Raw genomic sequence first — 21,077 nt, 5'->3', positions numbered from 1 at the left:
CAGCTTAGAAGGGAAAGAGAATGACCTTGTGCAAAGGTCAGCAAGCAGAGGAAGCAAGGAGCACCTCAGTGCCCCGGATGGAGATAGGCAGATAAGAGCTGTATAATTTCTGTCCTGCCCCAAGCCTGCCAGGACATGCTCCAGCAATGTTCCTAGAGTGCCAGGGCATCAACTGACAGGATCTCAGTTCCCCCACAATGTTGGGATTGTTCCCGATAGCTCCTTTGGTCTCAAACCAGGCCCTGTAGGAGACTAGCAGCCAAAGGGGAAAAGTGACATCAGCAATAAATAATGTGGGTGCTTTGGAAAGCATTAGTAAACGTTCCTCCAGACTGCTGCCTTGAGTCCATCCAGACTATCAGATTATCCTGGGGAGAGCTCTCTCACCCTAGACAAGCCTGATCCTGCCAAGTGACAAGGGGAATTTTACTACATGCCTATGTGCAAGTGATATGTGTGGTAGTAACTGTGGTGAAATGGTAACCTATACCCACTCCTTACAGCACATGCTGAGGAAAGAACAAAAATCTGCAGGCAGAAGTAGGGGAAGCCAAGGAGGATAAGCATGCGCGTGCATGCACACACGAGTGCCCCCCCCCACACAAAAGGATTGCCTCCAGACTGTCAGCATTTCGCAGGAGGTCAATTGCATACTGGAAATTTAGGTTTGCACAATTAAGGTGAATTAAACTACTCTGTTGTCCTGGCATAACAAATCCAGTTTTAAAAATGCCCTTTTTGCAATTACAAAAGTGATTGGGAAATGGGAGTGTTCCCCTGTTCACAACTTTTGGGTAGAAGTATTTCAGGAAATTTCAAAAATATTTTTATAACACTGCAACTGTCTTTGTTGAATCTATGGGACTCCCAGACGGCAAGCTTTCACATTAAAGAACTGCTTACATGAATGCCAGCTGCAGCTAGGATTTCCATTGCACAACAATGGAAAATGGCCCAAGACCTTCATTTACCTTTGCGGTATAAATTTTGGAGAAGCTGACCCATGACTGAAGCTGACCCAGTTATCTAATAGGTCGGAAGACCCGGAATATTTTTATGCAATTTGGTGGGAGTTCATTTCATATTCTGTTGATAATGAGATGTTTAATTCCTTACCTCCTTTAATGCGGGAAATCTGGATGTCATGATATAGTTGATTTATCATATGGGCTCTGTTCGTAAGGATGATTTTATCAGTGTAACAATAATGCTGGGGAAAACAGAAGGGAGTAGAAAGGAAGGCCAAACAAGAGATGGACTGATTCCATAAAGGAAGCCACAGACCTGAACTTACAGGATCTGAACAGGGTGGTTCATGACAGATGCTCTTGGAGGTCGCTGATTCATAGAGTCGCCATAAGTTGTAATTGACTTGAAGGCACATAACAACAACAACACCTTGCACTACCCTTTTTGGGGTTTCTTTTTGTTATTTATGTTTGTGCTTTCTTTTTGCATATATAATAAAAAATAAAAGTGACAGGGAAATGCACTAAAAAGTGTGGGATAAACTATTATTATTTATTTATTATTTGATTTATATCCCGCCCTTCCTCTCAGCAGGAGCCCAGAGCTGCAAACAAAAGCACTAAAAACACTTTAAAACATCATAAAAACAGACCTTAAAATACATTAAAACAAAACAACTTTAAAAACATTTTTTAAAAAGCTTTAAAAACATCTTTAATAAAAAGGGTTAAAAACATATCGTTTAGGGGAAAAAGGTTTTTAAAAAAACATATTAAAAAGCAATTCCAACACAGACGCAGACTGGGATAGGTCTCAAAAGGCTTCTTGAAAGAGGAAAGTCTTCAATAGGTGCTGAAAAGTTAACAGAGATGGCGCCTGCCTAATATTTAAGGGGAGGGAATTCCACAGGGTAGGTGCTGCCACACTAAAGGTCTGTTTCCTATGTTGTGCAGAATGGACCTCCTGATAAGATGGTATCTGCAGGAGCTCCTCACCTGCAGAGCGCAGTGATCGGCTGGGTATATAAGGGGTAAGACGGTCTTTCAGGTATCCTGGTCCCAAGCTCTATAGGGCTTTGTACACCAAAACTAGAACCTTGAACTTGGCCCGGTAGCAAATGGGCAGCCAGTGCAGTTCTTTCAGCAGCGGGATGACATGTTGGCAATACCCTTCCCCAGTGAGCAGTCTCGCCACCGCATTTTGCACCAGCTGCAACTTCCGGACCAACCTCAAGGGCAGCCCCACATAGAGTGCATTATAGTAATCCAGCCTGGAGGTTACCAGTGCATGGACAACAGTGGTCAGGCTATCCCGGTCCAGAAATGGCCACAGCTGTCTTATCAGCCATAGCTGGTAAAAGGTACTCCTAGCCACGGAGGTCACCGGGGCCTCTAGCGACACAAATGGATCCATGGAGCACCCCCAGACTACGAACCTGCTCTTTCAGGGGGAATACAACCCCATCCAAATTAGGCAACAGACCAATTCTCCGAAGTCGGGAACCACCAACCCACATTGCCTCCGTCTTGCTAGGATTCAGACTCAGTTTATTGGCACTCATCCAGCCCACCACCAAGTCCAGGCAGCAGTCCAGGGCTTGCATGGCCTCTCCCAATTCAGATGTTATGGAGAAATAGAGCTGGGTATCGTCAGCATACTGCTGACACCTTGCCCAAAATGTCCTAATGACCACTCCCAAGAGCTTCATATAGATGGTAAACAGCATGGGGGACATGCACAACTGCCAGGGGGCCAAAAGACAATCACCCAATGATATTCTCTGAGAGCGACCTTGGAGATAGGATTGGAACCACTGTAAAACAGTGCCTTCAATACTCATCTCAGCAAGTCGGCCTAGAAGGATACCATGGTCAATGGTATCAAAAGCCGCTGAGAGATCAAGTAAGAATAACAGGACTGTACTTCCCTGTCCTTCTCCCAATAAAGGTCATCTATCAGGGCAACCAAAGCCGATTCAGTCCCATAACCAGGCCTGAACCCAGACTGAGATGGGTCAAGATAATTTGTTTCATCCAAGAGGACCTGCAATTGCTGCACCACAACCCTCTCAATCACCTTCCCTAAAAAGGGGGTATTTACAACCGGTCGGTAGTTGTCACAAACCAATGGGTCCAGGGTGGGCTTTTTCAGGAGTGGACAGATCACCACCTCTTTCAAGGCATCTGGAACCACTCCCTCCCACAATGATGAGTCGACCACACCCCTGATCTACTCGGTCAAACCCCCTCGGCAAGCTTTAATAAGCTAAGAAGGGCAAGGGTCAAGACGACACGTTGCTGGCTGCATCATCGCAAGCACGTTGTCCACGTCATCAGGCCGCATCAACTGAAACCGTTCCCAAGAAGTTGCAGCAGATGTTGCACTGGACAACTCATTGGGGACTACAACAGATGTGGAGGGGGCATCAAGACTGCTACGGAGGCAAGCAACTTTATCCTCAAAATGCCTTGCAAACAATTCACAGTGGGCCTCCGAAGGGTCTAAAACTCCATTTCTTGGAGTTGATGTCAACAGACTCCTGACAATACTGAAAAGCTCTACTGGATGGCTACTTGAGGATGCAATGGAGGCAGAGAAATGGGTCTTCTTCACTGCCCTCACCGCCACACAGTAGGCACAGTTATGATGTTTTACTCATGACCGATCAGCTTCACAGCACGTCTTTCACCACTTGCACTCTAGCCGTCATCCAGCCTGTTTCATTGCCCTTAGCACACTGGTGTACCAAGGGGCAAACCGGGCTCCACAATCCGGAGAGGGCACTCAGGGGCAACCGTGTCAAGAGCCCGATGCGCCTTGCTGTTCCGCAGCGTGACAAGGGCTTCAACAGGGTCACCTGCTTTATCTACTGGGAACTTCCCCAGGGCATTCAGGAATCCTGTGGATTCCATTAGTCTCTGGGGGCAGATCATCTTAATCTGTCCACCAACCCTGCAGGGAAGGATCGGAGCCATAAGTTTAAACTTCACCAGGAAGTGATCTGACCATGACAATGGGGTGGCATCCACCACAACCCCCTATCTCCAGATCACCTGTTCCTCCATCTGGAGCAAAAACAAAGTCAAGTCAAGGGTGTGCCCCGCCCTATGCGTTGAGCCAGTGACAACTTGAGACAGCCCCACGGTTGTCATGGAGGCCAAGAAGTTCCGAGCCGGAACACTAGAGGCAGGCTCAGCGTGCACATTGAAATCACCCAGCACTATCATTCCGGGCTCCTCCAACACCACAGCCGAAACGGCCTCCGCCAGCTCAGTCAGAGAAGCTGCTGGGCAGCAGGGTGGACGGTACACCAGCAGCAACCCTAGTTTACTGTCTCCTCAGCCCAACACCAGGTGTAGGCCCTCACAGCCAGCTCCAAGATAGAGTGGTTTCCTGGTGACCGAGAAGGAAGTTCTCTAGACCACAGCAACTCCTCCCCTCCCCCCGTCTCTGCAGCCTGTGCTGGCGTTGCACTGAGTATCCAGGTGGGCAAAGCTGGGTCAGATCAACTCCTCCCAGCTCACCCACCCAGGTCTCAGTAATGCACACCAAATCAGCACCTTCAGCCATGATCAAATCATGGATGAGAGTTGTCATATTGTGTACTGATATGGCGTTGAACAACAACACACACAGGCCAGTGGGCATAGCAGACGAGCAACAAGGAACCCATCCATGAGAGGAGTGGCAGCAAGGAACAAGGTGCAGATAGCTTTGCCCTTCTCTAGAGGTGATCCAGTGGACATAGTGTACTTAGACTTTTAAAAAGCTTTTGACAAGGTACCTCACCAAAGACTTCTGAGGAAGCTTAGCAGTCATGGAATAAGAGGAGAGGTCCTCTTGTGGATAAGGAATTGGTTAAGAAGCAGAAAGCAGAGAGTAGGAATAAACGGACAGTTCTCCCAATGGAGGGCTGTAGAAAGTGGAGTCCCTCAAGGATCGGTATTGGGACCTGTACTTTTCAACTTGTTCATTAATGACCTAGAATTAGGAGTGAGCAGTGAAGTGGCCAAGTTTGCTGACGACACTAAATTGTTCAGGGTTGTTAAAACAAAAAGGGATTCCGAAGAGCTCCAAAAAGACCTCTCCAAACTGAGTGAATGGATGGAAAAATGGCAAATGCAATTCAGTATGAACAAGTGCAAAATTATGCATATTGGAGCAAAAAATCTTAATTTCACATACACACTCATGGGGTCTGAACTGGCGGTGACCAAACAGGAGAGAGACCTTGGGATTGTAGTGGACAGCACGATAAAAATGTCGACCCAGTGTGCGGCAGCTGTGAAAAAGGCAAATTCCATGCTAGGAATAATTAGGAAAGGTATTGAAAATAAAACAGCCGATATCATAATGCCGTTGTATAAATCTATGGTGCGGCTGCATTTGGAATACTGTGTACAGTTCTGGTCGCCTCATCTCAAAAAGGATATTATAGAGTTGGAAAAGGTTCAGAAGAGGGCAACCAGAATGATCAAGGGGATGGAGCGACTCCCTTACGAGGAAAGGTTGCAGCATTTGGGGCTTTTTAGTTTAGAGAAAAGGCGGGTCAGAGGAGACATGATAGAAGTGTATAAAATTATGCATGGCATTGAGAAAGTGGATAGAGAAAAGTTCTTCTCCCTCTCTCATAATACTAGAACTCGTGGACATTCAAAGAAGCTGAAGGTTGGAAGATTCAGGACAGACAAAAGGAAGTACTTCTTTACTCAGCGCATAGTTAAACTATGGAATTTGCTCCCACAAGACGCAGTAATGGCCACCAGCTTGGATGGCTTTAAAAGAAGATTAGACAAATTCATGGAGGACAGGGCTATCAATGGCTACTAGCCATGATGGCTGTGCTCTGCCACCCTAGTCAAGAGGCAGCATGCTTCTGAAAACCAGTTGCCGGAAGCCTCAGGAGGGGAGAGTGTTCTTGCACTCGGGTCTTGCTTGCGGGCTTCCCCCAGGCACCTGGCTGGCCACTGTGAGAACAGGTTGCTGGACTAGATGGGCCACTGGCCCGATCCAGCAGGCTCTTCTTATGTTCTTATGTCTTCTATGGTAATTCACCACCTCCCCATGGCTATATTTTCCTCTACCCGTGATCACTGAAATTTGGGTGACATCACCCATGTTTCTCCGTACTAAGACTCCTCCTAAACACCTGATATGGACCCAAGTCGAGCCCACCAACAAAACCTCCCAGAGCCAATTATCCCTGTAGACCTCTGCGGGAATTGGGAACAGTCATACCCATTCAAACTTTTTCACACAGGGCCCATATACTCCCCCTCCTGTCTCACACCCAGGGAGGGCCAGCCTTCTGCCAGTTTCAGACTCTCACTCTGAAGGCATCTGGCAACTTTCTTCTATCATTCAGTTCACTGCAGTGGCTCTCACCCTGTGCAGGAACTACACATGCACCACATGCCCTTCCTATCATTAAACTATTGATTAAAGGGATGACTTACAACCTCAGTGCAAGCAAATCAGGATGAATGTTCCATAAACAGGTCATCTGGAGGTGTCCCAGGTTAAAATAAACAGGCACAGTGAGCTGCTATGCCCACCTATCTTTGACTCTGAAGTAGGGATGGGCAAATCTGACAATTTTGGTTCTCTCAGTTTCTCATTTTTCCAATCTTAAATTCAGTTCTTCACATTTCTGCAGCAATTTGTGATTTTCTTAAAAAAAGAAAAAGGTTCATGAAAATGTGCCAGTATTTTAGTGTGAATTTATCCTAAAACCATTGTTGCAATGCAAGTTACCCTAATATCATGCATTTTTGTTATTTTCACAAATAAATGCATTTTTATGCACACTGTACCCTGGTATATATAGACATTACTTGGCTGGAGAACTGCACTGCAAAATATGGTGAAATAACCATTTTGGCTGTGTGTCAGTTTGTGTCATGTTTTTGGAAAGTGCACGTTTGGTAGGTTCACCTTTAAATGCAAACTTACTTGAATTTCTCCCCTATCCTTACTCTGAAGTCACTTTTTAAACGAGAGTGCATAGCAGAATTACGATCATGCCACCAAGGGTTTCTCCAACTTCCCTGAACAATCCAAAGTTGTAGGAGTAACTATTTGCAGGGTTTGTTTCCTTGAAATGGAAGAGCATTTGTGTCTTAAAGCACCTTTGTAAAATTTATTATTTACATACAAATACTACAAGGCAGCCCAGCTGCTAGTTTTGCATTAGATCTCCAAATTGTAACAGCAGCAGCACTATCAATCCCTCTCCCCAATATACACACTGCTTCTCAAGGGTGTTTCCATATTAGCTAGCCCTGCTAAACTCTTCCCTCTCACTTTTTGGGTCTCTGTATGTCTGCAAAACTAACCCCTTTCTCTCCTACCACACACACTGGCAGAACCCAGATCCCACCCTTTGTTTAGATCTCTCATTAAGGAAACATCCTGAGCTATCATCTAAACACAGACTAGACGACAGACCATTTTCTAGCCAGCAGAAAGCAATCAAGTAACACAGCTCAGTAGCAGAGCACATGTTTTCTATGCAGAAGGCTTCAGGTTCCATCCCTGGTACCTCCACTTAGATGGGGCAGGGAGCAGGTGATAGGAAAGACCTGCCTGAGACCTTGGGGATTTTCTGCCGGTTGGAGTAGACCGTGAATCGATTAGATGGATATACAGTCTGATCTGGTATAAGGCTGCTTCCTTAGGTAACTTACCAAAAGATCATAATAATAAAGCCAGGAGATGTTGAGATGTTTTGGGAATCTTTCATTTTCCAGGACCAAGTGCCAGCTTAAGTATTTTCCTGCGTCTGCTGACAGCTACTACCACGCACAGCACTGCCAAAAACCTCTCAGCAGTGGCAGCCTTCCACACTGCACTTGTAATGTTTAAAGGGGTACTTGCCATTGCAGCAGCTGTCGCCTGGGCTACCTGGCATGTAGGTGTTGCACACTTATGGGCCAACACATGGGACAGGATCAATACTCTTTTCAAGGTTGCGACAGCCCTGCAGAGCACCATTCCAGAAAACGGCTCTTCAGCAGTGCTGCACATTTTCCCTCAGCATACAGAAGCGGCAGCAGCAGTGACTCAATGCCGCAAGTCTTATCTAAGACAGGGAAAATCTTTGTTTCAGTCATAGCTGTGCCATTGATGTTTTTGAGTGGCCTTGGGCAAATAACTGTTCTCAATTTCAGTAACACAAGCAGAAAGCGAGAAGGGCATTACTTCACAGGGTTGCTGCACTGAAGGATATGGAAGTGGCTTCTAAAAAACTACAGTCAATAATTGTATTGTTATCTGAAAGGCCCTGGACAACTAAAGGATGGCAGCCATCCTGAATATGGTTCAGACTAAGTGTTGGAACAGGAGGGTTCAAGGCATCCAGGGTCTCCTATTAAACTACAAAATATTTACTGGGGGCCTCAAGCAAGCCAAGCAAACCATGCTGAAACCAACATTAATCCTGTGGGAGGAATAGACAAATCTGTCAATTGTTTTTCCTCTCAGTTTCTCCATTTTCCATTTTCAACTTCAATTATCCATATTTCCACATCAGTTTGCAAGTTTTAAAAAGTCATGAAAATTCATCAACATTTTAGTGAGAATTTCTCCTAATATAAACATTTTTGCATGCAATTTTGCCTAATATAATATCACTGTCTGCCTTGCGCCTTAATACCATCTCTATGTATGGATGTGAGAGCTGGACAGTGAAAAAAGTGGATAAGAGAAAAATAAACTCATTTGAAAGGTTGTGTTGGGGGAGAGATTTGCGGATACCATGCATGGACTAGGAAAAAGACAAATTGGATGCTAGAACAAATTAAACCAGAACTATCACTAGAAGCTAAAATGATGAAATTGAGGTTATCATACTTTGGACATATGAGAAGACATTATTTACTAGAAAAGACAATAAAGCTAGGAAAAACGGAAGGGAGTAGAAAAAGAGGAAGGCCAAAGAACAGATGGATTGATTCCATAAAGGAAGCCACAGACCTGAACTTACAAGATCTGAACAGGCTGGTTTACAACAAATGCTATTGGAGATCACTGATTCATAGGGTCACCAGAAGTCTTAAATGACCTGCAGGCACATAACACACACCAAGGAAGGAGACAGGAAATTTATTGTTCCTGGGGCAACAGAACTGTTCTGAGCCCATTCCTATTAGAGGTTTATTTCATGGAATCATAGAATAGTAGAGTTGGAAGGGGCCTACAAGGCCATTGAGTCCAACCACCTGCTCAATGCAGGAATCCAAATCAAAGCATTCCCGACAGATGGCTGTCCAGCTGTCTCTTGAATGCCTCCAGTGTTGGAGAGCCCACTACCTCTCTAGGTAATTGGTTCCACTGCTGTATGGCTCTAACAGTTAGGAGGTTTTTCCTGATGTTCAGTCAAAATCTGACTTCCTGCAACTTGAGCCCATTATTCCGTGTCCTGCACTCTGGGACGATCGGGAAGAGATCCTAGCCCTTCTCTATGTGACAACCTGTCATGTACTTGAAGAGTACTATCATATCTCCCTTCAGTCTTCTCTTCTCCAGGCTAAACATGCCCAGTTCTTTCAGACTCTCCTCAGAGGGCTTTGTTTCCAGACCCCTTTTCATCCTTGTTGCCCTCCTCCGAATCTGTTCCAGTTTGTCTGCATCCTTCTTGAAGTGCAGAGACCAGAACTGGATGCAGTACTCAAGATGGGGCCTAACCAGTGCTGAATAGAGGGGAACTAATACTTCACATGATTTGGAAACTATACTTCTGTTAATGCAGCCTAATATAGTATTTGCCTTTTTTGCAGCCACATCACACTGTTGGCTCATATTCAGCTTGTGATCAACGACAATTCCAAGATCCTTCTCTCATGTCATATTGCTGAGCCAAGTATCCCCCATCTCAGCCTTTCCCAACCAGTGTGCCTCCAGATGTTGTTGGACCACAACTCCCATCAGCCTCAGCCAGCATTGCCAATGGTCAGGAAAGATGGGAATTGTGGTCCAACAACATCTGGAGGCACACTGGTTGGGAAAGGCTGCCCCATCTTATAGCTGTGCATTTGGTTTCTTTTTCCTATCCATAGAACTTTGCATTTATCCCTGTTGAATTTCATTCTGTTGTTTTTAGCCCAATGCTCCAGCCTATCAAGGTCCCTTTGAATTTTGTTTCTATCTTCCATGGTATTAGCTGTGCCCCCCAATTTTGTATCATCTGCAAATTTGATAAGCATGCTCTGTACCTCCTCATCCAAGTTGTTAATAAAAATGTTGAAGAGCACTTGGCCCAGGACCGAGCCCTGTGGTACCCCGCTCGTTACTTCTGCCCAATTTGAGAAGGAACTGTTGATAAGGATGGTTAGGACTGCAGCCTAAGGGAATGTAATGCTCTGTTAAACTGAGAACTGGTTTATTGTGGGGGGGTTTGCCTTTGGGAGCATGCACAGGATGAAAAGAGTCCATGACAGAAACTTGAAGTAGACCTTTCCTAGTAGCTTTGAATGGGGGAAAGTCTGTAGCTTAGTGGAAGAGCATCTGCTTTGCATACAGAAGGTCCCAGGTTCAATCCCCAGTATCTCCAGGTAGGGCTGGGAGAGACTCCTGCCTGAAACCCTAATAGCTGTGTCAGTCAATGTAGTGACAATATGGAGCTAGATAGATCAATGGTACTATAAGGCAGCTTCCTATGTTCCTATGAAGGCCTCAGATCAGTTGGGATGAAGTTTGTGCTTTTGAACTCAGCAGTAGGTTAGACATTTCCATGACACAACATTTTCTCTCCCCGCAGGCTCTTGTATCTTAGGCCAAACCAATATCCTAGACAAGCCTACAACAATTCCAGGTCCAATGACCCCCTTGACACCTAAAAAAAAATCTTCAGATCATCACTGCCCAGACCCTCCCCCCCCACAACAGATGTGATTGCATCATATGAGATTGCTTTGTCTAATTAAGAAAGATTTAGCTGAGTGACAGAAATCATAAAGCAGATTAAAACCATCTAATGTTTCAGACATACTGTTGGGTCTGGATCAGTTAAGACTATGGGGTTCTCCAGTGCTTGTCTTTGAGGAGAACAGTAAAGAAATGGCAACAAGCCACAGGCTTGTTTGAACTGGCAATTTTCCTCCCAGAGGCCTGGTGGAGCCAATAACTAGAGCTGGCTCTTCACATGGAAACAAAAACAAGGATTGATAACCACAGATTGATCACTTCTGTCAAATAGTGCGGAACAGGTCCTGAACATTACTATTCCAGTCAGGCAGCGGCCTGTCCTATGGTGCAGTGTAGAGTTCTGCCCCAGTCAGAAACTTGCCTGCTTTCCACTGGAATTCTGGCTCTTTTTGGAAATATATGGAAGGCAAGCTGAGCACAGCTTCATCTAGGACTGCTCTGAGCTTAGGGTTGCCATATTTGCCCGGATAGCCGGGTTTTACCCGGATTCTATGCATGCCACCCGGTGCCCGGCTAGCCCCTTATGTGGCCCGGATTCCCAGCTTTAATTTAAAAAAAAATTAAGTTTCTAGGTGGTCCGGTTCTCGAGATATACATAAAAACGTCAGCCACCCCCCTCGACTGTTAAATCTTTCTTTAAACAGTACTGTACTACAGCACTTTGTAGCTTTAACCCCGCCCGTTCAGCATTGCAGCCAATCAGCGATTGTGTTTCAGTTTCATTGACCTTAGGCAGTGTCTAGAAAACAAAATGGTGGTTTCACCCACCCACCCCCGTTTATCTGAAAATCTCATAAATTGGGTAAGTATATACATTTCAGTTTTTTTTCCTCTTGTGTGCAGGAGTCAGAGCTTGGGCAGTGTTTTGAAAACCTTCCCAATACTTGCTTTTTGTAAAAGCAATGCTAATCCCATATGCCAAGAGTAAATCCCATTTAATTCAATAGGACTTACTTTGAGTAGACATGGTTATGAATGTGTTGAAAATCAATGGGACTTTGGAGTGAATGTAAAAAAGAATTATGTTTGTGTTCAAACTCTTTCTGTCTCCAGTCCAATTTTAAAGCAAGTAGGCAGGGCTTACTTAGGTATTACAGTTTTTATTCTGTAGGAAAGTAATATATTTTTTTAAAACTAATTCTGATTTTTCTGCAATGACCAACTGGTTTGACAATAAACTATTATATGGGCTGTATGTATTTATACATCTGCTGTGTGTGCATGTGCGTGTATGGAGTCTTTCCAACACCCCTGTGAGGTAGGGTTGGAAACCAATGCAGCTCACAACAAGAAATAAAGCCATTTAAAATCCAATGACCATAAAACAAGTATAAACAGTTGCAAAACAGCATAAAGTGGCATGATTCGGAATTTTGGGTTGTGTGAATGAAGTTGCTTATCACTTGAGGTTGCAGTTTTGTCCCTGTTTGAGTAAGCCCCACTGAATACGCTGGGACTTGCTTCTGAATAAATAAACTTAGGATTGCACTATAAATATCTTTACAGTTTGTGTAAATAATAAATATATTTGATAGTCATGCTTATATACATATTTCTTCATTTATCATATTTCTGGTTTTTGGTTAGGAATCCTGACTGGTTGTGAGATGCTTAGTTTTTTGCCTTACTCATAGGAATCTTGTTGTGGTTGGTATGGTATTACATTTAGGAAGTGTTACTGCCTTCTGTGTTTTTTTTTCCTATTTGCATTTCACTTATCTTTAACACTCGGTTAAAGTCTATGGTTACAGCCATAGAAGCAACAGCAGCATATACAAGATAATTAACTCCCATTAGTGATAAGAACAAGAATTTATAATTATTATTTCAATTAAAACAAGAGGCTTATCAATACTTTGAAGAGGACCAGATATTTATTTTCTTTCTGAGCCCAGGACTGGGTCTTTCATGATGCCCGGTGTGTGGGGGGGAGCAGGAGAGTAGTCGATAAGACAGACATCCTGGCATTGGTAATCTAATTAGCAAGGTATGTGTGGGGTTGTTGCACACTTCCAGGCCCAGTTTCATTTTGAGTATGGAGGTGGAACCTGTGTAGATGTGGCTGAGAAATTTTGAGTTAAGCAAAGCTCTGCTGTTATAAAACCTAAGAAACATACAGATACTTTGAATGTCTTAGTGCCTGCACCAGTGGAATACTGGAGAAACTTGTAAAACTTGCTGCAACAGTATTTAGAACCGAGCATGTGGTGTGAAAGACTCCTTTTCCTAACATTTTGGCTTGTTTTTCTCCACCCACCACATCTCTGAAATATATTGTATATGTTATGGTTAACCGTGCTGCTGCCCTGACTTACTTTATGTTTGTTGCTATTTTGTGTTTTTATTATGTTTTTATATTGATTGTGTATTTTTATTGTTTTTATTATATTTGTAAGCTGTGCTGAGCTCTGTTTTTAACAGCAAAAGGGCAGGATATAAATTCTCTTAATCAATCAATAAATACTCCATAGTGTTGGAAACTAGAGTCTAGGCATTTAAGGCTGAAAATGTTGCTTTAAAAAAAAAGATTTCTCACATCTTTCCCCAGTTTTTGGTGGTAATTCCTAGGCACAAAAACAAAACAACTGGACAATCCAAAGATTAATATACAAATATTTGCATAGTATGCAAATAATTTGCAAATAATTTGCATAATATGCAAATTAACCTGCCCGGATTTGTGGAACTGGAATATGGCAACCCTATGGAGCTGTGCTCACTGATCATGCCTGGTGGCATCTAGGATCCCAAGTGGGCAGATATATTACTGCCTACTTGGTGCTCCAAAAGCCTCAGTTCAATCTAGAGTAGTCCAGACGATGTTTCTCTGGCTCTTCTGATATCAGCTCTGAGGCCTTTTGTGCTCCAAAGGAGCAAAAATATCATGGCCTGCTTGGAACATAAAAGCCTAGCCTAAAGTAGACAGCAGTAATTCACTCTGAATAGTGCCAGCCCTGTTATGTGCCTTCAAGTTGATATCGACTTATGGCGACCCTATGAATCAACGACCTCCAACAGCATCTGTTATAAACCACCCTGAGAGAGCCAGTGTGGTGTAGTGGTTAAGGTGTTGGACTACGACCTGGGGAGACCAGGGTTTGAATCCCCACATAGCCATGAAGCTCACTGGGTGACCTTGGGCCAGTCACTGCCTCTCAGCCTCATGAAAACCCTATTCATAGGGTCGCCATAAGTCGAAATCGACTTGAAGGCAGTACATTTACATTTTCAGATCTTGTAAATACAGGTCTGTGGCTTCTTTTATGGAATCAATCCATCTCTTGTTTGATCTTCTTTTTCTACTCCCTTCTGTTCTTCACAGCATTATTGTCTTTTCTAGTGAATCATGTCTTCTCATTGTGTGTCCAAAGTATAACCTCAATTTCATCATTTTAGAGACACAGAGATCAGGAATACCATGGTCTGAATGATCCTGACTTTTGTGTTCAGTGATACATCTTTGCATTTGAGTACCTTTTCTAGTTCTCTCATAGCTGCCCTCCTTCCCCAGTCCTAGCTGTCTTCTGATTTCTTGACTGTTGTCTCCATTTTGGTTAATAACTGTATTGGTAATGCTTGACAAGTTCAATGTCCTCATTGTCAACTTTAAAGTTACATAAATCTTCAGCTATCATTACTTTAGTCTTCCTGATATTCAGATGTAGTCCTGCTTTTGTGCTTTCCCTATCCCTTTCATCAGCATTCGTTTCAAATCATTACTGGTTTCTGCTAGTAGTATGGTATTGTATTCATATCTTAAATTATTGATATTTCTCCCTCTAATTTTCACACCTTCTTCATGTTGGTCCAATCCCACTTTCCTTATGATATGTTCTGCGTATAGATTAAGCAAATAGGGTGATAAAATACACCCTTGTCTCACACTGTTTCCAATTGGGAAACAATCAGTTTCTTCATATTCTGTCATTACAGTAGCCTCTTGTCCAAAGTATAGGTTGCGCATCAGGACAATCAGATGCTGTGGCACCTCCATTTCTTTTAAAGCATTCCATAATTTTTCATGATCTACACAATCAAAGGTTTTGCTGTAGTCTATAAAACACAGGGTGATTTTTTTCTGCAATTCCTTGGTCTGTTCCATTATCCAAAGTATGTTTGCAAAACCTCTTCCCTTTCTAAATCCAGCTTGGACATCTGGCATTTCTCGCTCCATCTATGGTAAGAGCCTTTGTTGTAGAATCTTGAGCATTACTTTACTTGCATGGGATATTAAGGCAATACTGTGATAATTACTGCATTCTCTGGGATCTTGTTTTTTTAGAATTGGGATATATAGAGCGCTTCCAGTCTGTGGGCCATTGTTTAGTTTTCCATATTTGTTGACAATTGTTTGTCAAAATTTGGACAGATTCAGTCTCAGTAACTTGTGATAACTCTATTGGTATGCCATCTGTTCCTGGTGATTTGTTTCTTCCTAGGATTTTAAGAGCGGCTTTCACCTCACATTCTAAAATGTCTGGTTCTTCATCATATGGTTCCTCCATGAATGAATCTCATCCTTGCATCTCTTTGATAGAGTTCTTCAATGTATTGCTTCCCTTTTATTTCATCTCGGTCAGTCAGTGTGTTCCCCTGTTTCAACATCCCTACTCTTGGTTTAAATTTCCCTTTAATTTATCTAATCTTTTGGAATAGGGCTCTTGTTCTACCTTTTTTATTGTCCTCTTCCGTTTCTATACAATAATTATTGTAATAGTTCTCTTTGTTTCTACATACTAGTCACTGTATTGTTGCATTTAGGGTTCTGACCGTGTTTCTGCCTCCTCTTGCTTTTGCTTTCCTACTCTCTTTAACCATTTTACGAGTTTCATCAGTCATCCATTGAGGTCTTTCTCTCTTTTTAACTAGAGGTATTGTCTTTTTGCATTCTTCCCTGATAATGTCTCATAACTTCAATCCATAGTTCTTCTGGTTCAGTATCAACTAAGTTTAAAGCCTCAAATCTGTTCTTTGTTTGATCTTTATATTCTTCTGGGATGTTATTTAAATTATATTATGGCACTATGATTGCTTTGTTCTTCTTCTTTAGCTTTACTCTGATTTTTGATGACCAGTTCATGATCTGTACCGCAGTCTGCTCCTGGTCTTGTTTTCGCAGAAAGTGTGAGAAGGACCTTGGAATTGTAGTGGATCGCAAGTTGAACATGACCGAGCAGTGTGATGCTGCGGCAAAAAAGGCAAACGTGGTTTTGGGATGCATAAACAGAGCTATAGTTTCCAGGTCGAGGGAAGTAATAGTCCCACTATATTCTGCATTAGTCAGGCCTCATCTGGAATACTGCGTTCAGTTCTGAGTGCCTCATTTTAAGAAAGATATAGACAAGTTAGAGCGGGTTCAGAAGAGGGCGACGAGGATGATAGCCGGTATGGAGAACAAGTCTTATGAGGAAAGGTTGAAGGAACTTGGCATGTTCATTCTGGTGAAGAGAAGGCTGAGGGGCAACATGATTACACTCTTTAAGTACCTGAAGGGCTGTCACATAGAGGAGGGTACAGATTTGTTCACTGCTGCCCCAGAGGGTAGGACTAGGTCTAATGGTTTTAAGTTGCAGGAGCGTAGATTCAGATTGGACATTAGGAGGAACTTCTTGACAGTAAGGGCAGTTCGGCAATGGAACCGACTGCCTAGGGAGGTGGTGGGATCCCCTTTGCTGGATGTCTTCAAGCAGAGGCTGGACAGCTATCTGCGGGAGATGCTCTAGCTGTGGATTTCCTGGTGTGAGCAGGGGGTTGGACTCGATGGCCTACAAGGCCCCTTCCAACTCTATGATTCTATGATTCTATGATTCTCCATCTTCTGCTACCAATTATATAATTAGTTTGATTCCTATATTGGCAATTTGGTGATATCCACATGTACAGTCATCTTTTTGGTCGCTCAAAATATGTGTTTGCAAGAAACAAATTATTGGCTTCACAGAATTCAATAAGTCTTTCTCCTGCTTCATTTCTATCACCTAAGTCCCATTTTCCTGCAATTTCTAGTTCTTCTCTGTTCCCTACTTTTGCATTTCAGTCCCCCATGATTATCAGAACATCTTGTTTTGGTGTGTGATCAATTTATTCCTGTACATATGTGTAAAATCTCTCCAATTCCTCTTCTTCTGCGTTTTCTGTTGGAGCATAGACTTGGATGATGGTTATGTTAATAAGTTTCCCGTTTAATCTCATTGATATCACTCACTCAGACCTTGTGTTATATCTCCTAATTGCTTTTGCTACATCACTTCTCACTATTAAAGCAACCCTGTTTCTTCTTAATTTATCATTTCCTGCATAAAATATTTTGTAGCTGCCTGATTGAAAATGTCCCATTCCTGTCCATTTTAATTCACTCACGCCAAGTATTGTAATGTTGATGTGTTCCATGTCTGCTTGACAATTTCTATCGCTCCCTGGTTCTCACATTTCATGTTCCTATTGTGTACATCGTACAACTCTGGACTCTCCTTTTGCATCTGTGAGCAGCAGCCTCTGGGCTTCCTTTCGGCTTTGACCCAGCTGCGTCATTAGTCACAGCGCTACTCGTACTTGTCCTTTGTTCTTCCCCAGTAGCTCGGTGAGTGCCTTCTGACCTGGGGGTCTCATCTTCCAGGACTATCTCGTGTTGCATTTTGGATACTCTGTTCGTAGGGTTTTCGTGGTAAGAGGTACTCAGAGGTGGTTTACCATTGCCTTCCTCTGAGTTTGGATGCATCTTAGTCTGGTGTCTCAGCTTTGACCATTCCGCCTTGGGTGCCCCTGCTAGGAGTCTAGCTTCTTGGTCTAGACTCCTGACGGCATTGCTCTCAGCTTTTTCAACACTCTTACTCCCTCACCAGATTAAGGTGTGAATCCTAGATGAAGGGGCCAGTCCTACTGTTAGACAAAGTGAGGCAGCCACCTGAAGCAGCAGATGCTTGAGAGGGGGAATTGCAGCAAGGTGTTAGAGGACAAAGTTGTGTGTGTGCCACCACACAATCTACTCTGTGCTTCCTGAGCTAGCCTGCTGCCCTCAGGTGTGGTGGAGGACTTAAGATGAATCTTAAGTAAGATTCAGCTGCTGATCTGGTCTGCTTTTGTGCATGGAATGGGGGGAGGGGGTTGCATGGAATGAGACAAATGAATCCATTCCATCCCCAGCCAAAATGTTCAGGGGGCAGACAACCTACCTTTTCCACTTATTCCTGGTAAAGTGCTTTAGATATTTTTGTGGCTGCAGAAGAGGAACAGCAGCAGAAGAGGAGCCAGAGAGAGAGAGAGAGAGGGAGAGGGAGGGAGAGAGAGAGAGGAGCAGGAAATGGCACCCTCTCTGAAATCTGACTTTTTAGTACAGCCAGTATTGCCTTGGCTGGTGGTAGTAGCAATAGGTCAGATCAACATAACCTATTATGGTTAGGGTTACCATCATTTTGTCATTTCAAAAAGAGTACATTTGGCTTCGATAAGTGAAAAGTAAGAGTATGCTGTTGCACCATCTCAAAAAGAATATGGTTAAAAGAGTATGGTTGGTAACCCTAGTTATGATGTTGCTGCAGCTACAGAGGAAAGAACCAGAATTCAAGAACATAAAAGCAGCCCCAAAAGGTTTATCTACATGGGGCTGATGATGGGAGTTGTAATCCAGCAGCATCTGGAGGGCACCAGGTTAGTGAAGGCTGATGTAGTCCAAGTTCTTTCCCCACAGTGGCCAACCAGATGCCTCTGGGAAGCCACAAAGCAGGAGATGAAAGCAAAGGCCTTCTCCATTAGCTGGCATTCAGTGGCATACTGCCTCTGATCCTGAATGTTGCATATAGCCATCACACCTAACAGAAAAACACAATATACCCATAAATTATTTTAGATTTTTTCCTGGTCAACAGGTAGAAGAGAAAAATAATATCTAGTAAGGCAGGAAGCAGTTCTTGTAGAAAAAGAAAATATAGATGTTGCAGTACGGTTTGTCCAAATCACTGGTGAATTCATACCCCAGAGCATGGGAAAGGCTTCAGTTTGGGCCCCTGTCTATGAATATTTGAGCTGCCCCCTGCCATTGTACAAATCCCTCAGAACTTCTGCCAGCCAGTGGGTGAGGGAGGCGAGTCAGCTCTTGGCAAAGATTTGGGAGGATAACTCACAAATAGACACTGGGATTGTTCAGGCAGAGCCTCGTTCCAAAAAGACGTCAGTTGTGATCACAGTGTGCTTCACACACTGTGTTGGGCATTGTTGATCTCTGACATTGTGCGCTTTAGCTTCAGCAATAAGAATATAAGAGAAGCCCTGCTGGATTGGACCAAGGGTCTGCCTAGTCACCCAGCATCCTTTTTCTAGCTGTGGCCAACCAGAGGCATCTGGGATGTTTTTGAAGGCAGCAGCTATCTCCTGCTGTGTATTCCCCAGTATCTGGAACTCAAGGAGGTGACACTTAGTTCTCCTACTAAACAAAGCAAATATACTTATCCTCCATGCACTTGTTCAATCTCCTTTTAAAGCCATTTAATTCAGTGTGACCAGCACATCTTGTGGCAGCAAATTTCAGAAGTTCCTTAGACATTAGATAAGGAAGTACTTTCTTTTATCTGTCTTGAATCTACTGCCAATCAGTTACGCTTGGCAAAATTAGGAAATCATTATGGTATTTTTGGAGAAACCGCATCTGGAATGTTGACAGGAGATTGATACAGAGGAACATAGAAACTTCCTTATACCAAGATAGAACATTGGTCTGTCTGGCTCAGAATACTGACTGGCATCTGTTCTCCAAGGTTTTAAATGAGGTATTACAGCCATGCCTACGGCCGTACTACCCTGAAGGCCAAATCTCGTCTGATCTCAGAAGCTAAGCAGGGTCACGCCTGGTTAGTACTTAGATGGGAGACTGCCTAGGAATACCGGGTGCCATAGGCTTAGAAGGATGCAATAGTAAACCACCTCTGAATACCTCTTACCATGAAAACCCATATATATATAAAAAAGATTCATAGGGTCGCCATAATTCGTAATTGACTTGAAGGCATATAACAAAAAATAAATTCCCAGACGTACTTGGGGATGCCAGGGATTGAACCAGGGACCTTCTGCATGCAAGCAGAAGGGAGTAACCTGGATCTCTACCAGAAGAAAAGCCTACCATGGAAGCACCTATGCCTTTGTTAAGCATCTTCCTTTGGTCTTATGTTCAAGAGCATGACAGTTCCTTGAAACTAGAATAAGTTAAGAAGAACTGGGACAACATTTGTGAGATTTCTGGCTTCATCCATTTTGCTGCATTAATAAGTACGTAGTTGCATTTTTCCATGGGGGCAATTGTCCACCAATTTATTTGATAGGTACTACATTTGATGGCTGAACAGGACTGTTCCTGGTGACCGGAAGATCACTGATGAAAGAAGGTTTTCAACTGTGACTGTGGCTGTGGGCACACTAGTCGCTTCAAAAGCAGTGAGAATGGTTTTTCTGGCTGTGGTTTGAAGTGACTCTGCCCTCAGCTGGACACAGCTCTCTTCCCCACTGCTGACTTTAGGCCTTTCAGGATTGCCCACAGCAAAGTGTTGGTCCAATCACTGTCTCTGCCTGAGCCTACAGCAAACCGTTTCCATTGGCCACACCTGGAGGGTCAATAGGTTGATCTACCAATAAGTTCCAAAATCTGCCTGAAGCTGAATTTTTTTAAAAAAACTGCACTGGAACTGATCTGACCAGGTTTTAGAGTAAAAAGGGGGGTTGACATTGTGTGCCCCCATTTTGTCCTGCCTGAAACAGTCGAAGACAGACGCAGACATGCAGATGTATTTTTCTTTAATGGATTTACTAGAAAGCTTCAGTTCAGAGCACTTAAAGAATCAGCTTACACAGGATTCAGCATCGTTACTAGGAATAGGTAGGCACAACTACACTGCACTAAAATGTTGTCACAGCAATTAGACATACCTCCTCACCAGCCTTAGTAAGAATGAGTGGGCTCCCTACTTGCATGAGGGAAGTGTCACTCTTGGGAGTGTGCATGCATGTGAGCACTCCTCAGAGGGGCAGTGGGAACTCTTTGGGCCAGCCAGTGCCACAGCCTACATGTCCGAGGTGAGGGCACTTGGACTACCTCAGCAATGTCCTCCTCCTCAGGAGGAGGGCTGAGCGGTGGTGATGGCAGAATGAGCAAGGACGATGGGTGAAGGGAAGGTGGAAAGACAACTTCCTGACCT

At 43.6% G+C, this 21,077-nt stretch overlaps 1 long non-coding RNA gene and 1 pseudogene across 1 annotated transcript in view; one reads left to right on the top strand and one right to left on the bottom strand.

Moving 5' to 3' along the window:
- Positions 1-21,077, bottom strand: part of LOC133382332 (uncharacterized) — a 50,040-nt gene that overhangs the window by 14,752 nt on the left and 14,211 nt on the right. The gene's annotated exons all lie outside the window — the stretch shown is intronic.
- Positions 19,669-19,785, top strand: LOC133382576 (5S ribosomal RNA; annotated as a pseudogene).

This window comes from Rhineura floridana, chromosome 3 (genome assembly GCF_030035675.1).
Source record: "Rhineura floridana isolate rRhiFlo1 chromosome 3, rRhiFlo1.hap2, whole genome shotgun sequence".
Taxonomy (NCBI): domain Eukaryota; kingdom Metazoa; phylum Chordata; class Lepidosauria; order Squamata; family Rhineuridae; genus Rhineura; species Rhineura floridana.
This window is presented reverse-complemented; position numbering and strand designations above follow the sequence as displayed.